The 27,615-nt window shown below is 34.8% G+C and overlaps 1 long non-coding RNA gene across 1 annotated transcript in view; it reads left to right on the top strand.

Moving 5' to 3' along the window:
• Positions 1-557: 557 nt before the first annotated feature.
• Positions 558-27,615, top strand: part of LOC132364910 (uncharacterized) — a 75,398-nt gene continuing 48,340 nt past the window's right edge. Inside the window, exon 1 of the long non-coding RNA XR_009502955.1 lies at positions 558-647. This is a non-coding gene — a long non-coding RNA (uncharacterized LOC132364910). The remainder of the gene's footprint in view (positions 648-27,615) is intronic.

The following is a 27,615-nucleotide window of genomic DNA, read 5'->3' as shown; positions in this document are numbered from 1 at the left end:
TCAAAAGTGTTCTTAAATTTTTTTTTACCTCCATGAATACATGAATTTCTTATTTTAAACCCAAGATAACAAAAACTTTATATTCTAATGGGTTATTGACATTAAAAATACAAACTTTTTTTTGCTCATGAAATCCTAAGCTGGAAAAATATGTTAGTAGTTAAACTTAAGGAGGGATTTATTTTTAGACACTAAATTAAAAATATATTCCATAAAATTGGATACAAGCCTCTTGCTAAAAGTAGATTGGAGCAATATTAAAATAAGCAAACCCTTATTTTAATTATATATTACATCAAGAAACTCATGAAAATACCAGTCTTAGATGGCATAATTTTTCAACAGTCCTTCAAACAAGCACATTGTCCCACCTTCCCCTCACCCCTGCCCTGTCCTCTTGCAACCCTCAAAGTCATACACTTACAAACAACATATGATAGTTGAGAAATGAGGAAGGGAATTTTGTTTTTGTTTTTGTGTTTCCCCTTTAGAAAGATTTTTCTTTTTAAAGTTCTTTTTTGGAAGCATTCCAAATTCTCTTGATATTTATTGACAACACACAGGTCAGAGCTAAATGTGGCTCTGTCTGGTCAAGAAAATATTCCACCAAAGAGAGAGGAGGCATGGAGTCGGAAGGGGAACAAGAGGTGAGAATTTGGGTTAACAAAAAATCAACCCATCCAATGTGTTCATGAGTAATGACTGATCTTCAAATTACCTTAAATGATAAAATATTATTTTTGTTTGTGAAGCCAATTTCTAAAAAATTGTTTTTAGTATGAATACAAATGAGTGTTATAAAAGACAGAGGCTTTATCTGTTTATTTATGACTTGGACATACATGGCCTAATATATATATTTTAAAATGGCAATTATGATAATATGATGAAAATGATATAAATATTCTGACAACATAAATTAGAAAAAAGTTATTATCAAACTAAGTAATTAGGTTTTATATCTGGTTTTGATAAAAGTTAACTGATTTGCTTGAAAAATATCTTAATGATGATAATGAAGTATAGTAAAATCTGAGTAATAATGAATCCTAAAAAACCTTAAGACTATGGAATTGATTCATCTTTACAGCATTCAACCTCATATTTTTTTACTAATATTGATCCCACAAAGATCTCACTAATGTGTATAGAAATAATTAAAAGGCAAATATTAACTTGACAAAATATTGTCTTAAATATATTTTATATAAGATTTAATAGCTGTCTAAAGCCTATTTAATTCTCAAAGGAAAAAAAAGCCTTCCTAGACTATGTTTCTTTCTGTGGTCATTTAAACTTTCTGTAACTTTGTTTTACAGTGTAGAAAATGAAATCATTCTTTTAGATTACGCTAATTCATGTGAAGGCAACATTAAACAAAACAGGAGTTAAGCATATGTTATTAAGTCAAATATTTAATTTATTTTTACTCCCATTTATTTTTATATCATTGGCATTCTTTCTGATGAGCTAATGTATGGAAATACTGCCATGGCTGAGTGAGTTAGATCACTGAAAACATCACACTTTGAGAAGGTTGTTCTTCTTTAAGTGAGTTGGGTGCTATAAAATTTAAGAAAAACAAAAAATCTGATAGGAAAAAGTGGAATCCTCAGTGCTGAGTAATCCTTGATCATGTTTTTGTCCTCATACGTGAACAGGATTAGTTTAATTACTTCTGAGTTGAAACAAAGTGGATTGTTTAAAAATAAGATTTATAGAAATGGAACATATTTCAAGATTTGTGTGCTTTTCCATTTATTTGGGAAAGATTTTTCCTAGAATTTGGATCCTTGTTTTTTAAAATACATGGCATCTTTCGAAAGAAGTCATCCCACATTAATATTCAAAGACATTAAGATTTCGGATGAGACTTTTGTCATATCAGTCCTGTATTTATAATTTCACGTACTCTACTGGCTCACCATGGTTTGAAGCTATGTTCACTTCCTGCCATAGGTATACCACTGGACTATTTCATTTACATCAGTGAATTACCTTCCACCTCTACATGGATTATACCCAAATCACTATCTCCAGTTTAGCTCTAGTCTAAGTTTCTCTCTATCTATTCAACAGTCAACCTGCATAACTAACTGAATGTACCTTACACACATCAACCTCTCAACATGTTCATAATTGAACTCATTGTCTGTTCTCCAAACCTCTTCTTTGTAGCCAGCTAATGGCACTTTTATCTACCCAATCTTTCCTGCAAACTTTGAGAGTCATCCAAGATTTCCAGCTCATGTTAACCTCCCTCACATGAGTGGTCAATCTGATATCTAAAATAGCTCTTGGATAACTTATACAGTTACCTTCTTCTTATTCTTCTATTCATTGATCACTCTCCTCTTTACTGACTTCTCTTACTTGATCAATTTACTTAGCTTTCATAGTTGCAAAAACTTCCAGAGATCATTCTAAAAAGTAAATCTGGTCAATACATGCCCATTCTTAATATTTATTCATTTGTTCTTCACCATCTTTAGAATTTAATTCAAAGTCATTAGCACTGCATTCAAAGCTCTTGTGATCTGGCTCATGCCTACTTGTCTTACTCCTCCCCCCACTTATCCTCTGTGTTTCTCAACATCACATGGTTTATTCCTCAAGTGTGTTTTTCCTGCCATTAATATTTGTTTAATGTAACTGGAACTCCCTTATCCATCTTGTCAGTCTGCCGGACTCCTCAAATCTCTACCTTCATATCCCGTTTTCTGGGAAGCCATACCTGAGGTTTTTGAGACTGATTAAGGTTAATAAACTATCCTCTGTGCTCTTACATCTGTGTGCATCCCTCTGAAGACAGACAATCTGACTTATGCCTATGAGTCTGCAAAGCCTAATACAGTGCCTAGTACAGAGCATGTGCTCAGTACTCACTGATGAAATCAGCAAATGAATAAACACTTGAATGGATGAAAATAAATGATGAGAGGCTACCCACATGCTTTGTGAACTTGGACTGTTAAATATTTGAGTTTTAAAACACTCAACTTAGATTTGTACATTTTGGAGTCTATATATTTAAGATAGATAGGTGAAACTGATTACTAAAAACACTCGTTCTCACAGACTGTGTCCAGGGGAGAAGGAGTGGCATTACATAAATTTTGTCTACCTCTTTCATAAAAGATAATCCAAAATGGTAATCTGAGAGAATCATAATTTATTCGTGTACGACCTTACCATTCTGGGTTTTCCATTAACTGAGTTGAAAAAAATTACTGAGTAGGTATTATGAGTGAAATATTAGGGATGTAATGACGTCTGTGCTGTTAATGTCTCCATTTAGTTGAAGTTCTTAGGTTTTGGACTGCTACGTGGAAAAGCTGAATTTGTGGTTGAGAGACTGAAGGGTAAGCATTCTCTTCCTGTTGACTAATCCATTTTGAGTTTCCCTGCAGGTGCGTGTATTGACTGGAGACCTAACCTTTATAATACTGACTCAAACATATGGAGAGTTCAAGAATCTATTTGGTCTTTGGACATCTCAAATTGGGAGATGCTCAAAGGTCACTACTGATATGACTGAGTCACTGGGGTTGGTTGTAAAAAAAGAGTAAGAGGTAACTGAACTGTCACATGATGACAATGAGGTGACTACTGGTCAACGCTTTTCCCTTTGCTCAGTATATTACTCTCTAGATACAGAGGCTGATAAAATGTTGATTCTCTGAACTGTAAAGTATGTTTTAAATGTTTTTTTCTGGAGCCACCAAAAAAGGAAGTGTATTTTCCTTTCTAATAAGAGTGGACCATGGAAATACACCCACAAGAAAGGCAAAGCGGAGAACTAAGGCAATTATAAGGGTGAATTAGGCACAAAGGTTGTTTCTGCCTCAATAATCCAGGTAATTAAACTGAAAGAGGTTCAGGCATGAATTGGCACAGTTCTCCTCTTGGCTTTAGTTGCAGAGACACATGATGTTTTCATAAGTCTGGAACCAGTTTTAAGTTACAGCGTTTTCTCTGTGGTACGTTTTGAAATTTGGAATGAATTACTAGAGTTTCAAATGATATATTCAAGCAGTAAGTTAATTTGACAGCAATAAATTAATGAGAAAGTAAAGTTTTACATGATCCTGTGCAGACAGAACTGACACAATAAACTCTTGCTATCTATGTATACCTGTAATATTACATAATACATATATATATACATATATATTTATATATACATATATAAAAATACGTACATACATTTCTCCAGTTTTGACCCTCTCTCTTCCTCAACAGGCACCTCAATTTAATGGATTCATTTTGATGTCTCTCCCTATTTTCCAAATACTTATTTGTCCTTCCATATACCTTAGCTCAATTTAGGATAACATCATTCATCCAGAAACTCAAGTCATAAATATAGGAATTGTCCAAGCTTTCACCCTTTTCCTTCACACTGTGATTTATCCCTCCCCCTCCACACTATCCATTAAAGAAGTGAAACATGCCACTGATTTTATTTCTCAAGTGACTCCTGAATCTGTGTACCTGCCCCTTCCTCATTCTCCATCCCTTCCTTCATTGCTGTATCTTAGATCTTTGTCTTTTCTTATCAAGACCAGTGAGCTGGCCTCCTAACTAGTATCACTGTGTCTGTCTTGTCTTCCCCACACTTAGTCATCTACAATCAAACTACAATACAAATATCCCAATGTCACGTCCCTATTACTCATAGATAAAGCCTGGGGCCTTAGCATTGCAGAGAAATGTCTCCATTACCTGCCTTCTACTTATGTCTCCATTCTCAACTCACATGTCTCTGTCACACAATTTTTACTCCACCATGGAGGGCTGCAGATCTTCCGCTCTCCCTGACTCACCACTGCTATGTTATGCTTCCACGCTTCTTCCTAGTTCCTCTTTCTAGAGTTGCATTTACCTCTAGTTTGTCAGTTCATTCTAATTAATTAAATTGTTCATTCATTCAACAACTATTTATTCAGACCAACATTGTACCAGCTCCTAGACTGAGTGCTGATTATCAAGTTGTGCTTCTTTCCCATCCTGTTTTTATCAATTTGATATAGTTTTCATCAAGACCCTTCATGAGCATAATCTCTTCAGAGAAGCCTGGGAGGCTAGATGATCATCCTTTCCTCTGTACCTGTGAATATCCCAATGAATGTCTCAATCACTACACTGAAATCAGGTTTGCTTATCTGTCTTACCCAAAACACTGAAGTCGTTCTAGGGCAAGTTCTTGTGTCTTATTCTTCTTTTCATTCCCCGAGTCTAGTGTCTGGTCCATGACAGTTTCTTAATAAACATGTTTTGAACTGAATTCAATGTTACTGCCCTTGAAAGCCGCCAGTGTAAGTTAATCTTGATGCAATCATACATCCTTCCTTTTCGGTTCTTTTTCCCTCATCAGTATTTCTTTTTTTTCCCAATGTAGTTATTTTATTTATTTTTGGCTGCGTTGGGTCTTTGTTGCTGTGTGCAGGCTTTCTCTGGTTACAGCGAGTGGGGGCTACTCTTCGTTGAGGTGCGTGGGCTTCTCCTTGCAGTAGCTTCTCTAATTGCAGAGCACGAGCTCTAGGCGCACGGGCTTCAGTAGGTGTGTCATGCGGGCTCTAGAGCGTGGGCTCAGCAGCTGTGGTGCACAGGCCCAGTTGCTCCACGGCATGTGGGATCTTCCCGGACCAGGGCTCGAACCTGTGTCCCCTGCACTGGCAGGCAGATTCTTAACCACTGTGCCACCAGGGAAACCCCCTATCAGTATTTCTTATGTTCATTCTATTCTTTCTCTCATCATTTTTCCTCTTTTCTAATTACATCTCTCCTTTTTCCATTTGAATATTTGGAAAGCTGTGCATAAGCTCTGTCATCTACAAGTGGTAATAACAGCACTGGCCACTTTCTTGGTCAGAGCAGCTTATTGGTATTTTGCCAGCAATGGGAATTTTAAATCTCTGGTGCTCAAGGGAAAGAAAATTTTCAGAAAGGAAAGGGAGAACATGAGAATGTTCTATAGAGGGCAATGCTACTGTTTTGGGATGCAGTGCAATCAGACGTGGGAAGAGTTGTTATCACTCAGTATTAGAATCATGAGGTCTTTCTGTCTTTTGAGGTTCCTGTCTTCCATTCAGTAATACCCATCCAATACACACAAGCATGAAAATAAGAGCACACTTGCACACACATAATGCAAATACACACAGGCTTACTCTTACGCTTTGTTATGCCTGAATTATCCATTTCTGTAATTTTTAAACTAGTAAGATTTTACCCATTCTTCAGGTGCAAGGTCAAATCCCACCAAGTTCTAGCCCACTTTAATTGCACTTTACTCTGATGGGAATGACCACGAACTGTGATAAATGACCCATTTTAAACTTCTAATTCATTGTGGATCAATAATATGGCAAATATAATGTAAATTAATTACTAGATAAATGGAATAAAAAAGAAAATCAGATAAAATATATCTACTAATATCACTTTAGAATTATGAGATTCAGCAGAAATAGAGCCACTTTGTCAAAATGCTAAAAAGGTCTTCCAAATGCTTATCCCCAATTTCTCTACTTAGGTCATCATGAACCAGAAACAGTGTGTTAACTGGAAGCAGTCCACAGACCATGCTTTGAGAAGCACTGCTCTAAAGAAACTGGTATTAACTTACACAATAGCCAGTGTATGTATGCTCACTAAATGAATTAAAGAACAGATCTCAATAGCAGTACCAGAAGACATGAGAATTTGTGTTTTTTCTTATTTTGGACATGCTTTACATTTTTCTCTTTAAAGTTTTGAAATTGTTGCTATTAGCATTATGCAAGTGATTCAGAGTCAGAGTTTTTCAATCACTAATTCTTTCCTCAACTAGTGTTTATTGAACATCATCTATATGCAGATGCTGTCCTAGATGCTAGGATCCAAATTTGCATAAAATATGGTCCCTGCATCAGACATATCCAAAGTAAAGGCTGTACTACAAAACAACTGTAATGTAATCTTCAAAAGCATCAGGGTCGTGAAAGTCAAGGGAAGTCTGTGGAACTTTTCTACACTCATGGAGACTAATAAAATGAAACTATCGAGGCACGTCATTTGGAAACAAATTCTTACACTCCAAAGAACAACAGTTGGAATTTATTTGGACAACTGGTGAAACTTGAATGGGAATTAGACAGTAGTGATGTATCGATGTTAATTTCGTGATGTATTAGTGAGCTCCAGCTGCCTTAATAAACTGTGATCAACTGGGTGTCTCAAGCAACAAGAATTTATTTTTCACAGATTTGGAGGCTGGCAAGTCCAAGATCAAGGGGCTAACCAGTTCCTCCTCAGTGAGAACTTTCTTTCTTGCTTTTGCTCTCACAGGGCAGAGAAAGTAAACAAACTCTATGGCATCTCTTCTTATAAGGGCACTAATCCCACTATGAGAGCACCATGCTTATTACCTCATCTAAACCTACTTAGCTCCCCAAAGTCTCTTCTCCAAATACTGTTACACTGAGGGTTAGGGCTTCAACATATGAATGGGGGGTGGGGGCACAATTCAGTCCTTAGTACCTGATATTGACTATTTTATTGTGGTTGTGTGGAAAATGTCCTTGTTTGTAAGGAGACACATCCTAAAGTACTTGAGGGTAATGGGGCATTAGGTTGGCAATTTACTTTCAAATAGTTCAGTGGAAAAAGTTCTCTGTACTGTACTTGCTAATTTTCTATAAGTTTATGATCATTAAAAGATATTGTTTCTGGCCTTGAGATTCTCAAGTCTCCTTGGGAAGAGAGACATGAGAGCAACCGTAATTAGGTACCATTAAATGCAGTGAAATGTGTGGTGATATAAGGGACTGAAATAAAAGAGGGAAGGGTGAGTTTGTCCAGAAGGAAAGTAGAAGAGATCTAAAAAAAAAAAGTAAATCTTGAAGGTAAAAACATAAAACAAACTAGAGTCCATTGGATCCATGTTTATTCTTTAATGATTATGTGACAAGATTTGCATGTTTGATTTTTATTTTTCCCTTAGGTTTGACTTCCCTTTGATTCATTATTTTAATTCACCATTTTCTTTAAAATTAATAAATGACAAAAGATTTGCAGAAGGCTTGAATTAAAGAAAAGATGGTAATAAATTAATAGCATAAGATGAATTTGGGGGTAAGATAAAAATGTGTTCAAAAAATGATGTCTCTTAACCATCATTCTTTTGCATACCATACTATATTTTAACAAAGGTTCACTCTTGCTTTCCCCTTTCTGGAATCCAGAGATAGACTGAAAAGGCTTATCTGGTAGGTCTCCATATTTGTTGCTAATGGCTATGACCCTCCTTAAAGTATTATATGAAATTTCCAATGGACATGGGAGAACTAGGGTTAGAGTGCTCTTTAATTTCCCTATATCTTATAGAGATTTATAATTCAATCATTGATTGAGCAAGTATTTACAGGGTATCTATGCAAAGGTAGCGAATTGCTTATCTAAGGCATGTCATGATTGCTTTACATGGTTTTCTTTTTTTCCCCAACATTTAAAATCTGAGCCCATATTCAAAAACTGTGAGATTTCACATAGAAATTCCAATATTTAATTCCCTTTACCTTTAGAAGTTATGGCTACTGGAACATACAGTTAGCTACAATATTTGACTGCAATGAGCAGAAGCAGCCCCTGGATATTGAGCATGTGATCATCTGTTCCTCAGTCCACACCACTCCCTATTGTACAATACTGGCCTGTTATACCCACTTTTGTTATATTCATGGGTCCTAAAAATACTTGAATTTACAACCCTGGCCAAATAGATAACAATGACTGGGAGAGCTTTGAGAACAAAGACAATGCAAAAATATACATCTGAAATACTAAGGTTCAAGCTCTGGTCAAGCAAAGGTCAGCAAAACAAGCTCAAAAATGTATTTAGAAGACTGACCAAGATCCTTTCCTCCTTCCTGATTTGTCCAGTAAAATGTATGTAAAACCAGAGTTTGGGGCTAGTGACTTCTGCAAGTCAGATGAGGAGAAAAGCTATTATGCAGTAGGTATTACATTCAGTTTCAAAAGAGACTTTTACACCCACTAATTTTTCATTTTCCTGTTAAAAGAAAAAGAAATTGGTACATATGTTCAGATATTTTAAATTAACACTACTATTGAATTCAGACTAATGTGAAATCAGAGATTCTTTCAGGCATAATTCAAACTATTAATAACTCTACTTTTGCTGGTTGAGATAATGTCAAAGCTTCATTTAAATGGCATGAGTAGCAATTTGCATTATATACAAGTATTAAAAGCAATATTCCCTTTCTTCTAACAGAATTCACACAAAGAACTGCTTCTTTTATATATTACTTCTATTTTGTAAATAACCATCCATACTTTAAATCCACAGAGCCAACTTTCTTACTGTCTTACCAATAAAAATAATGTCTTACATGTGTATAATACTTTAAAGCTGACAAAGTGTTTTTAGATCCATATGAGGTAATGTATAAATAAGCTCAGTACCATACAAATATTTTTTCATAAATTTATAAATATTTTTCTGAAACACTTAACTTGTAGGTCTGATTTTAAGCATGAATGCCTCTAAGAATCATTAAAATTCAGTTTAAAAGAACTTTCATTATATGTCAAAAATCATGTGTTTATATCCTTTGTATCCCATTCACCAGAAGAATTAATTATTACTGTATTTGCTCCAGAGATAATAGGCAGATACTGGAACCTTCTTCTTCTGGTAAGATTAAACATTTCTACCTGATTTCTCCCCCTTTTCACACTTCAATCCAATTTAGCACCTACTAAGTTCAAATATGAGTAACCCACAGTCATTACCCTCTAAGAGTTAACAGCAAGTAGGGAAAAAAAAGATAAATGCGAGATGAATTTTTATATGTGACATAACATGTGTGATGAGATCTATTTTTCCGCAAAGCGTTAAAAAGATGTAAGACTGGTGAGAATGAGGATGAAGGGAAATGTCTCTTTGAAAGCTATGGAAGGAGGTGTGTCATGTGGTGTGAACCTTGAGAAAAAATCAGAATTTTACTTTTACATACCTAAAACACGGTTCCATGAACACCTATATTATTAGCTTTTCTTTCCGCTGTCCATTTACGTGCACTTACCTAATATTTTTTTATGCCTCTTTACTGTAACACTTTTCCTTCACTCCTTAATTTCCTAATTCAATATACAAATGAGAATTACTCTTTTGTATGCCTGCCAAAAATGTAATTAAGGAAGGCCTGCTTTCATTCTATTATAAAATTCTATTAAAAAAAAGTTTAGAGGGCCTATTAAATAAATCATGGTACATCAAAAAAGTTGTCTAAAATGCAGCCATTAAAAAGGATGAAATAGATAACATATATTGACTTAGAAAAATTTTTGTAATTAAAATGTTAAAAAAACACAGAATCATGCATATGGTATGAAAGCATTATGTGCACAGATTGATATTGATGTTTATGTATATAAAGAAGGAATCTGGAAGAATAAACACCTAAACTTTATTAGTAGCTAACTTTGAGGGAAAGATCACTTTCTATTTAGTATAATTCTCTAAGTTTTAAGTTTAAATAATTCAAACAACAAAAGTATTTATATTGAAAGAAATACAAAGTACACACCATCTATTTTCCCCATTCTAAGAATTAGAAAAATCATTGGCACTTTTTAAGTCAGTAGTTTCATTCAATAATTTTTCAAGAATGAAAAATTTAACTCAAAACAAATGTTAGAAAATGTTAAAATCATAAGTTATATGAAAATATAAATTCAAATTCTTAAATCAAATTCCAATGAAGAATAATTTTAAAAATTATGTTTATAGTAAGGCAGATTTCTAATTTTATTAGCATTAAGGCCAAAATAATTTTTTGTCAATAACCAGCAATGCTCACTATTTTCTGTCAATATACCAAAAAGTATCAGCGATAATCACCTAGAGGTAAAAGACAGCAAATGTAACAAACTCATGAATCTGCTTTATCAATTTTTGATGCTTTAGAAACTGGAAATAAAAATTTTTCTTTCAAAGTATAGTAGACAACATATAATGATTAAATAGAATTCATAAAATCTCAGCTGTTCATCAGAAAGTGATACAATGACCCATCACAAAGGCAACTATAGATTAGAACTAGAATGTAGCAGCTAGGAAAATAAAGGATTTCCAGACCTTATACAACTGCAGTATATCTCAGTTGGCCTCCCCAGAGCCACACAAGGCATTCTTTCTCATCACTGAGGCCCACTTGTGTCACTCAACCAGATCACCAAAAATAAATACAGATGAGGAAACTTAGCATCCTAGAGGCACCATGATCTGTCACCCACAAATCTCATGAACAGTGAGCAAATGATAGTGTACAAACACAGCATAAGAGATCATCAGCTAAGGTAAAATAAATGCAACCTGCCTTGCCATCTTTGTGGCTCCTAGCCCACTATTGATTTTTATGTTATTATTGTTTTGTTTTTGTCTTATGTTTTTAATCTGTACCATTCTGCCTCTTTTAGGCATTGAGCGGTTTGTCTTGAATTAGAAAAGAGGTGCTAGAATGAAGGAGTGAGAGGTTGACCTACATCTGAACAATTTGCATATGATTTATCACAATTAAACAATTTGGTTTGAAATAGCTACAATTAAGCTATTATCAGAGAAGTATTTACTAGACTAGAAATTCTAAATTTATCTTCACATACATCCTAGCCAAGAAAAGGGCCACATTTTCTGGCACTCTTATTAAGAAAAGCTAATACTGAAGTAAATTCTTCCAGATTAATATTTATTTTACTGAATCACGATAGCTAATTATACTTATGGCTGCTTTGGTTGTTTCTTCAAAAATTACAGTTTGAAAATAAGAAGAAAGCTATGAAATTATGGTAGGCTAAAGAATCTCAGTTTCTAACAATATATTGCATATATTAGTATACCTAAGTATATATATTATATAATTATCTTCCTGATATATGGAAATAGTATATGGTAATATCAAACTACCCTAAAATTATGAAAAAGGTAATATAAAAATGTAAAATAATGAATAAATTCTATCTGCAGTAAAACATAAACTCTAAAAGATATAATAAACTGTAGTAATATGTAATAGTATGGAAGAAAAATTCAGACTGATGATTAAACACTATGTGTTGGATGATTTCAAGTTTAACAGGTAAGTAGACATAACATTTTTCAGGTTTTCAGTATAAGCAACATCAATTCTATCTATATCTAACAAGGGGAGTGAAGTATTAAAACATAGCTAAAACAAATACAATATATTTTATAACCAAAAAAAGGGTTCTTTTCCCTACCTTGAGGCACGTGAATGGTTCTCTGATTAACCTTCAAGGATACCCTAAAAAACAAATGGAAAATAGATGACATAGAGGATAATAAAATAGCAGGATTGTTTTAGCATTATTATTAACATTAAGTGTTAGTGGTCTGTTTGCTGGGGGTTAGTCTATTTACCATGGCAAGGCATCAATTGTTCCATCCACAAATGATTCTGGCAACACTGAAGGGCACACAAGTATTAGAATAAAATATATATGTGGATTGAGCGCTTTCTGCTGTCTGTAGTACGTGGACATTGTGATTAAGACTCTTGTTGTTCACAACTATTAGCCAATTTAGAAATTTTACTATTGACAGTTGGTAAAGGTGAAAAGAAAAATGTAAAGTCATGCCATATTACTAAAATGAAGCAAAACAACAAAAAAATTTACAAACACTTCTAGATTTAATAACACCTTTTTATATCATTAAAAATACAGGTACTAAAATTGTAGTCCATTTTGTGGATATGATCACAAGATTTCAGCTTGGAGTGAAATCAAGTCCTAGGTTCCAGAGTTTTAAGAGAGTTATTACCTGGCATAGGGAATTACTGTAAGGATATTCTAGTGCTCTTCATTAGAAAAGAATTAATCTTAGAACTAGGAGGTAATTTAAAAATCAACTGGTCCAACATCCTCACTTTGCAAAACAAAGCAAGATCCCATAGCTAGCTCATGGCAGAACTAAGCGTAGAATTTCCATCTCCCAGCCCCATTGTTATCCCACAGCATTAAGTTACTTAATTCTTTGTAACTTCCAAGATTGGAAAGGAGTAGAGGGAGTGGAATTGTGTATTCTGCTGTGGATAAGTTCCATCTTCTTGATGAAGCTTCATACTTCTACCTGCATAAATGACCTATAGCATCAACATTTATTGTATCTACCTCATTCAAAACTCCATTCCTTCGTGAAGGCAGATACAGTCCTCCCTTGGTATCTACAGGGGATTGGTTCTACCCCTTCGCCATGGATTCCCAAATCCCTGCATGCTCAAGTCCCTTATATAAAATGGTGCAGTATTTGCATATAACACATACACATCCTCCTATATACTTTAAATTTTTCCTTCCTGTTTACTGAGATATAATTGACATATAGCACTACATAGGTTTAAGGTATACAGCATAATGATTTGATTTATGTACATTATGAAATGATTTCCACAATATGTTTAGTGAACAGCCATCATTTCATATAGACACAAAATAAAAAAATAGAAAAAATTTTTTTTTCCTTGTGATGAGAACTCTTAGGATTTACTCTCTTAATAACTTGCATATATAACACACAGCAGTGTTAATTATATTTATCAGGTTGTACATTACATCCCTAGTACTTATTTATCTTATAACTGGAAGTTTGACCTTTTGACTGCCTTCCTCTAATTTCCCCTCCCTAAACCCCCCACCTCTGGTAACCATAAATCTGATCTCTTTTTCTATGAGTTTGTTTGCTTGTCTGTTTTGAAGTATAATTGACCTACAGCACTACACTAGTTCCTGGTACACAGCAAAGTGATTTATATGTCTATACATTTCAAAATGATCACCATGATAAGTCTAGTTATCATCTGTCACCACACAAAGATATTACATAATTATTGACTATATTCCCCCCACAGTCCATTTTATACCTGTGACTCATTTATTTTGTATCCGGAAGTCTGTACCTCTTAATCTCCCTCACCTATTTCTCTCCTTCGGTATACTTTAAATCATCTCTAGATCATTAGAATACCTAACACAATGTAAATGCTATGTAAATAGTTGTAAATACAACATAAATGCTACATAAATAGTTGTCTACATAGGAAATTCAAGTTTTGCTTTTTGGAACTTTCTAGGATTTTTCTTTTTTTTTTGACTACTTTCCCAACCATGGTTGGTTGAATCCATGGATGCAGACCCGTGGATACGGAGAATCACTGTACCAAAGAGTTAAATGGCAGGGTTCTAGTCTTAAACTACTTACAAATCAGAGAAAGTAGGAAAAAAAAAAAAAAATCAAGGAAAAAAGCAAGAGCTACAAAGCTGACAAAAGCAGTCATTAACACTACAAGCAGGGTATGAGAGAAACCGCACAGTAGTTACTTCACATAAAATCTGTTTTCTGGGCAGCTTTCAAAGAAAGTCTAACACTGCTCTTTAACAAATGCTTCCCCTTTCTAGGCTGATCTGTATTATTGTAGGCAGTAATGAAATCATCTGCTTTCCAGCTAGACTTCTTTAAAAAAAATACTTATATATTTACAATCATTTGTGATTCTTAATTAATAAAATATAATTTTTGTAACAATAACAATGGTTTATTAAACCATTTCTTGTAAATGCTTTCAAAAGATGGACTGCAACCCCTGGCCCAGTTCGCATTGCTATTAACAGTGACCTCTATGTTTTCAGAAAGCGCAATAACAAAGTCAACATTACATAAGCATAGAGTCCGCCCCTGCACTATCAAGGCCTAGAATTTCAAGAGACTGGGAATTGAGCAAGCAGCAATGCAATAGCTGTTGGGATGTTTTCTTGTGCTATAATCTCAGGCACAGCTTGTGTGTGCCCTGCTGGAAGCTCACAGTATCAGTGTAAGATGCCGCTCCCCTTGCTGGACAAACTCAATGATTAATCCATGTTTCCTTTGCAGAATGTCAAAGGATGAGTGTCATAAGTTTAAAAGTTATATCGGATATAAAAAAAACATTAAATAAAAAGTGTTTCCAAAATGTGAAATTTAAACATTTGGAGAGTTTGAAGTGTATCTAGCCAAAGCAGCTAGTGTCCCTAAGAAGATAAAGCATTATTAAGTAATAAGATGTATTTGTTGGATTTTATTGCTCCAGTTTTTCAATTCTGCTTAAATCATGTAGAAAGAATTCTGAGAAAAAAATTTTTTTTGTGAGCCAAAGTTTAAGCAACTTAACCCAAACATATTTAAGAGAAATAAAGTCACAGAAGGAATTACAAGGAAATATGGTCTTTGAAATTTCAGTAATCATTAAAGTATAAAATGTTTCTACATTTTTCTATAAGAAGCTATATGATTATAGTTCAGCACTCTTACAGATATATAAATATAAATACACACACAGTATTGTGGATGGACACAATTATATTGTACACAAGCAAATATGGTTAAACACTGAAATACATACTTCTAATCCATTATGTATTTTATGTTCTCAAATATCCTTGACTAGAGATTAGAGTTTTGGCTTTTTAAATATCTCTAATATCAGGGTTATGGTAAATAAACATGAATACAAGTTTCAAAGTGGCATACATGTTACAAATCACTGCCAATTTAAGGCAAGATTACCATAGTGTGCAAGGCAAGATTTTGTAGACAGTTGGAGAAGGACTAAGAAGTAAATGTCAAATTACTATTTTTAATACAAAGTTAATTAGAAACTCTCTTGTTCTCTGCTCTCCTCTTCCACTGAGGAGACTACTGCTTATTAAAGATGCTACCAAAAACACTTAAAAGATATCCTGTTTTAGAAAAATGCAGTCTGAACAACCAAGAGAATTTAAAATATTGTATAAAATATTATCTAAGCTTTCATTCCCAAAGGGTTTAGTTCTTTCATTAGAATAAGATGCCACAAATGTATATTTCACAAAGAAAGTTGCTCAATGCATTTGAAGAAGAGCAAATTTAGACCTTAGCATTTCTAAAAAAGTACATAGGAACAACCAACTTTATAATGTGTACACTTTACACCTCTTACACAAAATACGCATGCTTCTTATAATGAACATATAGAGAATTATACTTCACATATTTATTAAAATAGAATTTGATAGTATAGTATTACCTGTAAGTCAACTGGGTTAAAAGCTTTTTGATTGTCTAGATAAGTCTTCTTATTTTACAGATATATAAATGAATTAAGATGTACACTACAATATTTACAATAATTAATAATAATTATTTAATAATAATTATTGTTTAGGAATAGTGGACATGAAAGCATTCACATTTTGAGCTTTGAGGTTCACTTCCAGGTCCTCTTCATATTATATGATGTCTACTAGTAGTATATTTTTACTTGAAAACCCCTGTTCTTCTATATGGTCAACATAGAAGAATAACACAAGATTAAAAAATAAATCTCCATTTTAAAATACTAAATTTCTGACATTATTTGTAAAGCATAAATTTTTGTTCATAAGAAATAAATGTATTGTTTCTGCCTAGCCTTTTACACGACTTATTTTCTCTTCTATACACTATAATTGGAATAACCCAATTCTACACGTTGAATCCAAGTCCACAGTAGGGTGAGGGTTATTGTTAGTCTCTTGGGTTTGGTCTCTTTAATAATATCAATAAGTTGTGGTTTAATTAATGGCTCACAGATCCTTCTCACAAAAGGGTGTAAGACCCAGCGCTTTTATAGTATTATAACCACCTTCACTCCCTAACAGTAAGAAGGTCTAAATCATTATAAGCCCACTCCTGACTTTTCAAAACCTGCAGCTTCCTTGCATGGTGATAGCATGGTTTAAGAATAGTTCCAACAGTAACTTCATGGTCAAGGATGGCTCTAGAAGTATTCTTAAGTAAGCTGTAAGAACCAGGCTGAGGTCTTGTCAGTTGATCTGGGAAAAGCAGTGGTGCCATCCCAATGACAGATTGTCAGATTGTCATGTTGGATACCTTTCTGCAGTAAAAATCTCCATGCACGGAAAATGTGCTGCATTTAAAAAATCACACAGTTCTAGGATGCATAATTTTTAGCTATACTTATTATATACATGACGAAGTAAGTTTAATATCATTTATTAAAATGGACATACACACTCTCTTTAAATGTATTTTCTTGTGCAATAAATTAAATGTACAGTATTTTATTCCTAAAATATCCCAACTTTTATTTTGGGAAATACAAAATAATTAGTAATTTTAATTAAGGGAAGGTTACATCCAAAATAATAAATTCCTGTTTGCACAGAGTTTATATACTACCCAAAATAATAAACTAATTTATACATAAATATGGAACATAACAGATGGCTATAAATGCTATGAAGATAAAGAAAGCAGGGAAATGGGAAAGTGAGGAGCTGGTGTTAAGATTTTAGATAAGGTGGGAAGATTAGGAAGATCAGGAAGGAAAAGAACAAAAAGAAGAAATCACACTGACTCCTGGAGGCTATCAGCTTATCACCTAGCTATTACGGTATTAGAAACGTTTGGGCCTGAGATTTTCCTTCATGTCACCATGTGATCTTGCTGTAAAATGGGATAACAAATGCACTTTTCAAATTTTGGCAACACATAATTGATTGCAAAAATATTATAGATAAATATCTGAAAAGAACACAGTGATTAAAGAAAATGCACCAGAAAGCAAATTAATGAGCTTCATTTAGCTTTGGACACCATCCTAGGTCATTTACACATATTAGTTAAAACTCATAACTATTATTTCCATTTATGGATAAAGAAATGGATACTTAAGAGGATTAAATGACTTCCTAACCTCGGAAAGACTGTAAGGGGCAAAGGCAGGGTTTTGATCTGGGTCCCTGTCGCTCCAAAGCCCAATTCCTGCAGCCCCACCTTACTGACCCTCTGAAGATGAAACACAAGGCTCCATCAACCATCAGGTCAACTCTCTCAATCTTTAATATCTAGTATAATAACTTTAATGCTTTATGTTTCTGCCATATGTTAAAATTCTTTAAAGCATGTTCCCTAATTACTTACTGCCACTCTTACAAAAGTTATGAAGTAGGTGTTATCCAGGAAAGTGAAGACAAAACAGTTATATGATCCTTATGTAACTTCAGCTAATTGCTACTGAGAAAGATGGCATTAAATCTTAAGTTAGCAGACTCTGAATCCGTTTGTTTTTCTACTGTATCATACCGCTTTAAACTTTGAGTTAGAAAAGTGAGGCAAAGGCTTTCCAAACTGGAGATGCAATTCTGTTTTTTTTTTGTTTTGTTTTTTTTCCTTGAGGTTGAACCTATGCAGTAACAAATATAAAAGAATTGAAAATCAAGTTCCCTCATTTTCTGATTTTAGCATTCTCACTCTCTTTCATAAATAAGCTTATTTTACCTTTTGTTTTGTTCCCTGGCCACATTCAAACAAATCAACTTAATCAATTCTAATTTGGCAACATAAAAAGTTATATGTCAGACTTGATGCAATTCCACCAATGCTTTGGCATCTGCATAAAAATATGTATGATTCAGTTAATTGTTTATATTACCCATGATTATCTTAAAAGCAAATGTCATTATTAGCTATACATTTTTTTTTCCTCAGAATTCATCTATAGATATTATAGTCTAGGCACAATTATTTTTTTCATAGTATGACAACTGAATTTTAGATGTTCCAAAGATTAAGATTTAATAGTCTCCCAAGTTCCAGAAAGAAACTGCTCTTGTTTTATGATGAATATAAGGTAGCTTATTCTATATGGTGTCAATTTGAGTTACTTAGATAAAATCTTAGTTGCCAATAAATTTATGCCTCAGTCAGTAAATCACTTGAGATGATGGAGTAACTTGGTAGCCCTGTTTTGTACACAACTAAAGAGAATGGATCAAGGACCAAGTTTGACTAACACCAACATGAGCTCCGTGGCAAACAACGAACCTCATTTGTCTTGAGAGGTGTATTAGTTAACTTTTGTGGAAAATAATAAAACACCAGAGGAATGATGTAAATCATTGGGAAATACCAAAGTCAGAGGCAAGTGCTCAAGAGACCTTAAACCAATTTTTGGAATTGTTTGGCATCCTTCCATATACTCATATATTTTCATCAAGAGTTCACCTTTATCACTTCTTCCAGGTCTTCAGTAGTAGTGAATCACTTAGAGTATGTTCCTTAGACAGAAGACATACCCTACCTCCAAAATACTAAAAGTTTATTCTTCACTGATACTTGAATTTTAAATCCCCTTTTTGGAAAAATCTGTAAAGTTCCAATCCTCAAATGACACTCCAAAGGGGTGATTTTTTTAAACATCTTTATTGGAGTATAATTGCTTTACAATGGTGTGTTAGTTTCTGCTGTATAACAAAGTGAATCAGCTGTACATATACATATATATTTGTTTTAGCAAGGAACATGCCCCTCACATGGTTCTTCTGTCCTTTGCCCAGGACTTCTTAATCTTGAAATATTTGAAGCCTCCAATTTAGAAAAAGATCATAAACATTGCACGGATACAACAGAAAACTGGTAAAATGGCATATAGGAAGATACTTGATTACACAAAAAACAAATTTTTTCTCCACAATAAATGAATTAGTAAGTTACCACAATTCTCAAAGCCATTGAAATCAAGGTGATTGCCCAACCTTTGTCAAAGATGGTAACACGCAGGTTGCTGAAGGTGCAGAACATGCAGTTTACTGGGAGATCTCAAACTATCTAGCCAGTGAGTTCATCTACAGATGACAGCAAAAATTTCACCTATGTCTATACTTCAAGTTCTTTAAGTATAAAGACCTATCACCTATTCTCCCCATACATAGCAAATGGTAGATGCCAGTTTAAAATTTCTTGACTAAATGGAAATTCTTAACTTCTTCAAAACATAGATCCAATCTTGTTACTCCTACTCAGGCTTAAATGTCTTCCCATTGGTCTTAGAATAAAAACCAACATTCTCAACAGAGTCTACAAGGGCCTGCTGGTTTAGCACCCACCCACTTCTCCAGGCTTGTCGCACATGAAACTCCTACCATACTGTTGGTGCTAACCTAGATTCTTCCAGGACCTTGCAGACACCAGCCTCCCTCTCACAGACTAAAAACATATACATTATATAATGACTTTTTTAATACTTCAAAATACAAATGTACAGAATTATCAAGAATTATAAAATAGGCTCTAAATCTCCAACCCAGATTAAATAGGCATTACCATTTTGCCAAAGTCATCTTTTTATCTAGCTCTTGAAATTAATAAAACAGGGCATAGCTCACTATCTCTCTTCATTCAGGGATCTGCTAAGAAAAGTCTTCCCTTACCACCCAATCTGAAATGGCATCCCTCCCTAACTGTTCCATCTTCCTGTTTTGCTTCATTTTTCATAGCATTTATTACTACCTAACATATATTTATTTGCTAAAATGTTTATTATCTGTTCCCCTGTTTAGAATGTAAGCTAAATAAATATCTTATTGTAGCCAAAGGTCTACCCAACATATTTCATTTCCCCTCCATACCACCTCAGATACCAGTAACAGTCTGAGGTCAGTGGGTGTGCTTTCTATGTGTGGCTTTTAACTTTTATAAGAATGTGTGTCTTCATAACAAAGATATTGCATAGCTCCCTTCCCTTTCTGTTTGACCAGTTAACATTTATCCGTCCTCCAAATGTCCACTGATGTGTTACTTCCTCAGACAGGCTTCCCCAACTACCCTGTTTATTCCTCTGCACTCCTTCTTCTCAGCAATTGTGACAGTTAACATTTTACTTTTGTTTGTGTGAATATTGAATAATCTGCCTCTCTCTGCCACTAAACTGTAAGCTCTGTGAGGTGGGGTCAATTCTTTGTTTTGCTTATCATCCGTGGCATGTAGTAAGTGCTCAGGAAACACTAGGGAATGAATGAATTGGGCTACAACATCATTCAGAGGAAATGATTCCTATCTGTACTCCCACACATAGAAACACATACTTATGAAAGCCCAGAATCAGTCATTTCCTTGGCCAGATTTTCCTTCTCCATTTTCCTGCAAATGAAGTTGGTTTGCCTAGCTAACTTGAAACAAGGATAAGAAGGGAACTATTTCTATTTGTCATACAGATATTTTTCCCTGCAATTTTTTATGATATGTCTGGAGAGCCTCCCATTCATCTCTGTGAACTGGCCAGTGCACATACTGTCTCATATTTTAAGACAAACAATTTTATTTCAACACATTCCAAATCTAGGAGTCACCAGATAATATTCAGACACCAAAGAGAAAACTACTTTGTACTATTTACTGATGTTTTGGTGAATCAAGTGGAAATATTTCATATAGCTGTCTCATGATTCTCAAAACATTCCATGTAAAATATGAGATCCAGTTCACCTAAGTTCCAGCTTGAAAGCTCATGTACTATTGGATCAAATTACACAGCATTTGTATTTTGAAACTGACCCTTTTTTTCCCTCTGTCTCTTTCTTCTCACATTCTTTAGCATGTGCACACACACACACCTTGATCAAGAATTTAGACTCAGACAATATGGAAATACTACATTAGCATATAATCATTTCTGTTTAGTTTTACAAAAGAAACATACAAGTAAAATTCAAGAAAACAAAATTTTTTGACTGAGGACTCTAAAAATCTATTGCCACATTAAACTGGATTTTAAGAGAAATTTTCTCCAGGCTATATAGAGCTCTTATAGCTAATTTCACTGAAGGGAAAGTTATATCTTCAGCTTATGACTAAAAAGACCACAAAAGTAGTATGAATTATGTTACAAAAACTACCTTGAACCACTTCTATTAGATGTTCTGCAACCATATAAAGGCAAAGCATGTTTATGAGATGAATAAATAGTACTTACATTGTACCGATAATCAAGTCAATATGTATTCTTTTAAATATGGGCAAAGACAAATAAATACGAAATATATATAACTTTGATGTATGATATATAATAATAATTCATGACAAAACCCCAGAATTTAGATATTTAGAAGCAATTTGCAAAAAAACAAAAGTTTGTTTTCTCTGAAGTCATTAATGCAGTGATCATTTAAATATACATTTTTATGGAAAATGTACTTAGTGTTTCTGGCATTTAGACAGATGTCTAAAACTCTAATTCCTATAGCAACCTGACAACATGAATTAATTATGTGGACTGGGGTGGACGGTATGAGGCTGGAGAGTACATGTCAGAAGTTGATGACTTTTGCTGTAAAAAAGATGAAAACCTCTCCTATATATGCCTACTTTTCCCCATTTGCAGCAATACTTTTAAAATTAATTAATTCATCTTATATAGTGTTTGATTATGTGCTAGTTACTGTTTAAGTTGTCCCCAGATTGCAAAGAGTAATAATAAAACTGCGTTTCTGTTTCAAGACTCCTATCATCTGGACAAACACATAATTGGAAAAAATGATAATCAAGAAAATAAGAGCAATGACAGACAGTGATAGAAATATGCACAGGATACTATAGGAACACAGATTAGAGTCATCGTCTCTCACTGGAGTCAGGACGAGGGTACGGACTAGGCTGGCTCTACAAGGACAGGTAAGAATTAACCGGAATTGAAATTGGCAAAAGGTTGGAGGTGTGAAGAGAAAGCCTCCAGACACAGAGGTCAGCATAAGCAAAAGCCCAGAAAGAAGAAACAGTATGGTTAAGAAAAAAAAGACTATCATCACTGAAGCGTTACATAGAATATGAGGCAGGGAGTGAGTGGAGATGAAATTGGAGAATTTGACAAACGCCAGATCATGGATGAACTTGTGTTGTACAAAGGCGTTTATCCTAATCAATATGGCAAGTGAATTTACTCTTATTGCCAAAGCTTTTATGATGTAACTGGGTGGCTTGGTTTCTGTTTTGAGAAGGATTCTGGATGAATATTAGGATTTATTAAATTTGAATATTTTAGTTACTAAAATTTCCATAGTTGCAACGGAGTCATGGTATTGATGGCATATTTGCTATTCCTGTTATACATAGTTGATGCCCTTCAGTGTATGTGAGGGGTAATATGTTAAGATTTTTATTTAACTGTAGATTGCTCAGGCAAGAATTGGAATGGTGAAACAAATTAAGAGGGTTTTGTAACAGTTCAAAAGAGGGATGATGAGAGCCCTAAACCAGAGCAGTGGGAATACACAGGGAGAGGAAGGAAAGTTTCAAGAAATATTTAAGAATTCCCTGGCAGTCCAGTGGTTAGGACTCCACGCTCTCACTGCTTAGGGCCTGGGTTTAATCCCTGGTCAGGGAACTAAAATCCCACAAGCTGTTTGACACAGCCAAAAAAAAAAAAGAAAGAAATATTTAGAAGGCCATATTAGGAGGGGTCAGGTATGGGAGATGATGTTGAAGGAGTCACAGGTGACTTAAATTTCAGCTTGGAAACTGGTTCATTCCGATGCCATCACCTTGGACAGCAGGTGTTAGAGTTACAGCAGATTTGAAGAGGAAATGCTGAGATGTGGCTTCGAAATTTAAGATACTGGTAGAGCCACCTAGAGGGCAGTGAATATGTGACTCAGGTGAAAAGTCATTTCGTTGGAGATAAAAATTGGGGAAACTCCTACTAGTAAGAGTTGAAATTATGAGAATCAGTTTGCTCACCTAGAAACACTATGTAGAGTGTAGGGAGAAGAAATTCAAGAATGATAGATAATAGTGTTCCTGGACATAGAGAGGAGGAAAAGTGAAAACTTAGAAGGGGAAGAATGGGGAGAGTCACAGAAGTCAATAAAGTTTCAAACAGCATGGTGGTCCAAGTCAAATGCATCAAGAAGTCCAATAAAGTAAGAACTACATGTGCCCCTTGGATCTGCAACTAAACCTCATCAGGTGTTCATAATAGCAGAGTAGTTTTAGTAGCATTATAAAGGCAGAAATTATATTTTAAAATTACCCGATAAAGTTTTTCTTATGTTTATCGAATAAATAAAAGCAAGGTTATGATTTCTTCCTTGTACATATAACATAAAAATGAAATACTAATTCAAAAATAGGTCATTTCTATATTATTTTAAATATATAGAAGGATGAATCACATTTTAATTAAAATACATGTGAGCTTCAGGATGCCTATAATCTAATGGGTTAGACACTAGATATAAAGGTGCTCTATAAGGGAAAACTATTATGCATTTATTTGTTATTTATACCTATTGTTATTTCCTTCATTATCAGTGCCTTTTGCAAATATTTCTCTAAATTATTATTTCTCAAAGAAGCATACAGGATTTATTAATCTATATTACTTAAAAAGGAATCTTTTAAAATAAATTAGTAGTTGGAGATATTTTACACTATAAGATATTCTCTTTGAAATATTATTTAAACATGGGCAAAACATGTAGGGCTTTGCTTTTGTGATAAAGCGTTAATCATAAGTAAAAATGTGGGAAGAAACCTAGGACAAGTTAGGTTAGTCTACATCCGAAAATCATAGGGTGGTACGTCACTGTCCTAAAGAATGGAGTCTCTTAACATTCTGTCCAGTAGAGAACTCTCCAAATATTAGGGACCCTCATAGCATGACTGTGAGAAGAAAACCCTAGATCGGTGATTTCTAATCCACAAAGTACACAGGACTTACCCGGGAGTCTTTTCAAAATATACATGCCAAGGCTCCACTCTAGACCTACTGAAGCAGAATATCCAGGAATGGGTCCAAGGCACGTGCATTCTGAAAGGTCCCCAGGGTGATTCTGATGCTCAGATGGGGATAAGAATTACTGTCCTACATGGGAGTGAGGATTGCTCAGCCCACAGATCATGGCCCCCATTCTTGATTTAGTCTACTTCAATAAATGTCATGATGTAGACACAATCACTCCTGAAGTTCCTTCATCCACCAGAAAAATGAAATTTTCATCTGTACTAGAAAAGCTTCAAGGTGGGCAATAGATTGATATGGGTTTTCCACTGCTCCACTGGGGCATGGAAAGAGACCGCAGGAATGCCTCTGCTAGGTTTTAGGTACTTTTTCTAAAATTTCAGTTTATGACTCCCTAAGTCCTTCAGTTACATCAATGTTAAAAGGGTAGTACACTCAGATAAAAAAAAAAAAAAAAAAAATTACACAATTTTACAAGTTGAACTTGGAGTAATTGAATTTTGTTAATATTTGTTAATCAGCTATTTAGATGTATAACACAATTGTACAAACTATACAAAAGTATATTGTAACACAATTTCAAAAATAAGAATATTGGATATCACATGCATGATTTGATGTAAAATGGCTAAGGGGACTTTCCTGGAGGTCCAGGGGTTGAGACCCTGTGCTTCTGCTGCAGGGGACTCTGGTTCCATCCCCGGTCGGGGAAATAAGATCCTGCACACCACGGCCAAAAATAAATAAATAGAATTTTTTTTTTAATGGCTAAAATATTTAAATGGTTTGTTAATTATGCCTGCTTTTTAGCTACACTCTCCCTTTTTCAAATAGAATGGAACCTGAAATGAGTAGAGATAAACACACCCAGCTGCATGCCCCCTAGCTTCTCCTTCCCTTCCTCACTTACACTCCCCATGTATTCCCAGACGTCCCTTTGCCTTCAGATGCAGAGGGCTACTACTGTACCCTTAGGAGCAGTGACTGGCAAAAATGTGTGTGTGTACATGTATGCACACAGTAGGGCACATTTTCCTTCTTGATGAAGGAAAGCTGCAGCAGTTCAGGTAATCATAGACGGGATGAACTGCTTAGAATATATTATTACAGAGAGAGAGAGAGAGTGCAAGCTTGTAATATGTTGGTGCTTTTGCTGATCCACAATATGTTCTAAGATTTTCACAAATGTAATCACTATCAATATTATTTTTACCATGCTTAATTCACAAACTGTTTAATCCTTTCCCCACCGGTAAAGGAGAAATAAAAATATTTATAATGTAGGCATCATTAAGAAATGATAGACAAGGAGCTGGGAGAGCTGGTAAAGGGTAGACACTGCCTCATCCAGGGAGTCAGAGCACATCACCCGATACAGTAATGTTCCACTTTTTTGGTTGGATGCAAATGGTAGGAATAGACAGTTGTGCAGCTTTTTTGAAATATCCATCCTATTTCTGCTCTAGCATCCTACCCACACCCTCAAGAACTACCACTCTAAGGAACCCAATCCCTCCCAGAGTTATCTGTTCTCACACATAAAATTGTCTAAGTCATTAAATGATTCTTGTCTGGTGTTCTTGATCTAGACCACAATTCTGAGGACTTTGAAAACAGAAATCAGCAAAGATGAAAATGATAGGCCGAGAATATTTTAGACTTCTTTGACGAAAAAAAGGGTTGGATTTACTTAAACGTGTATAATGTGTTCTCCAATGAGAGCAGAATGAAAAGAAACTGTATGAAATTTCAGGAGGAACAATTCAGGTTTTACATAAAAAGTGATCGAGACTTGCAACTAGATTTTAAATATCTATAAGCCCATTCTCATTGGTTTTATCAATGGAACCATCCTCTTGCTTGCTTTGATTCCACACTCATTAGCCTCCTTTCAGCTTCTTAACATAAACTACTTCCTCTAAGCCCAGACTTTTGAATATGCTATTCACTTTTTCAGGTAGTCAGTCACAACCAATTCATTTACCCAACAGATATTTACTAAGTGCCGTGACCCTCTGTATCCCCGGGTTCTGCATCTGTGGGTTCAACCAACTGCAGACTGCAAAGTATGCTTACGATTCTGAGTTGGCTGAATCCATGGATGCAGAATCAGCCCACGCAGAACCCGTGGATACGGGGGTGACTAAGGGACCTAAACATCCGTGGATTTTGGTATCCGTGGTAGATCTTGAAACCAATCTCCGGTGGATACTGAGGGACGTCTGTACCTATTATATGACAGGCATGTTTCTAGGCACTGGGCTTATGTCAGTGTGAAAAACAGGAGCACCCCTGCCATCATGGGCTTATATTCTATAAAGAGTGGTGGAATTACTTCAGGATTTCCCAACCTCAGCACAATGGGCATTTTGACCTAGATATTTCTTTATTGTGGGGTCCTATACTATGTGTTGTAGGATGTTAAGCAGTATCCGTGGCCTCTACCCATTACATGACAGTAGCACTCCCTCAGCTGGGACAACTCAAAAAATCTCCAGACACTGCCAATTGTCTCCTGGGAGGAGCAAAATCACCCTCAGTTGAGAAGCACTGGGTTACTTAGTTGCAACTGTTATAGTTGTGATTTTATATTTATTGTAGTAATTATTAGAATACTGTCTTCTCCCACAAGATGATACCTTCCCCACAGAACACACAGTATCTGTTTTTCTTCTCAACATATCTCTAGCTTTTGGGGCAATGACTAGTATAGAGTAGGTACTAAATAAATACTTGTCTGAATGATTCAACCAATACTCAAGTAGCTCTCTTTTCTTAAATCTGAGTTAGACATTCTTATGTTTCATTAGCTCTTTCTGCTTACCCGTCAGCATACTTATACCGCGTTATAATTGCCTCCCTCTTTGGTCTGTCCCATCTCTCTCTCATCCACCATACTGAACAGTCCTTAAGGGCTGAGAATGTGTCACATCCATCTTCACATCCTCACTTCCTAGCACAGTACTTGACAGATAAATACCTAATGACTGGATGA

The sequence above is a fragment of the Balaenoptera ricei genome, chromosome 4 (genome assembly GCF_028023285.1).
Source record: "Balaenoptera ricei isolate mBalRic1 chromosome 4, mBalRic1.hap2, whole genome shotgun sequence".
NCBI lineage: Eukaryota > Metazoa > Chordata > Mammalia > Artiodactyla > Balaenopteridae > Balaenoptera > Balaenoptera ricei.
This window is presented reverse-complemented; position numbering and strand designations above follow the sequence as displayed.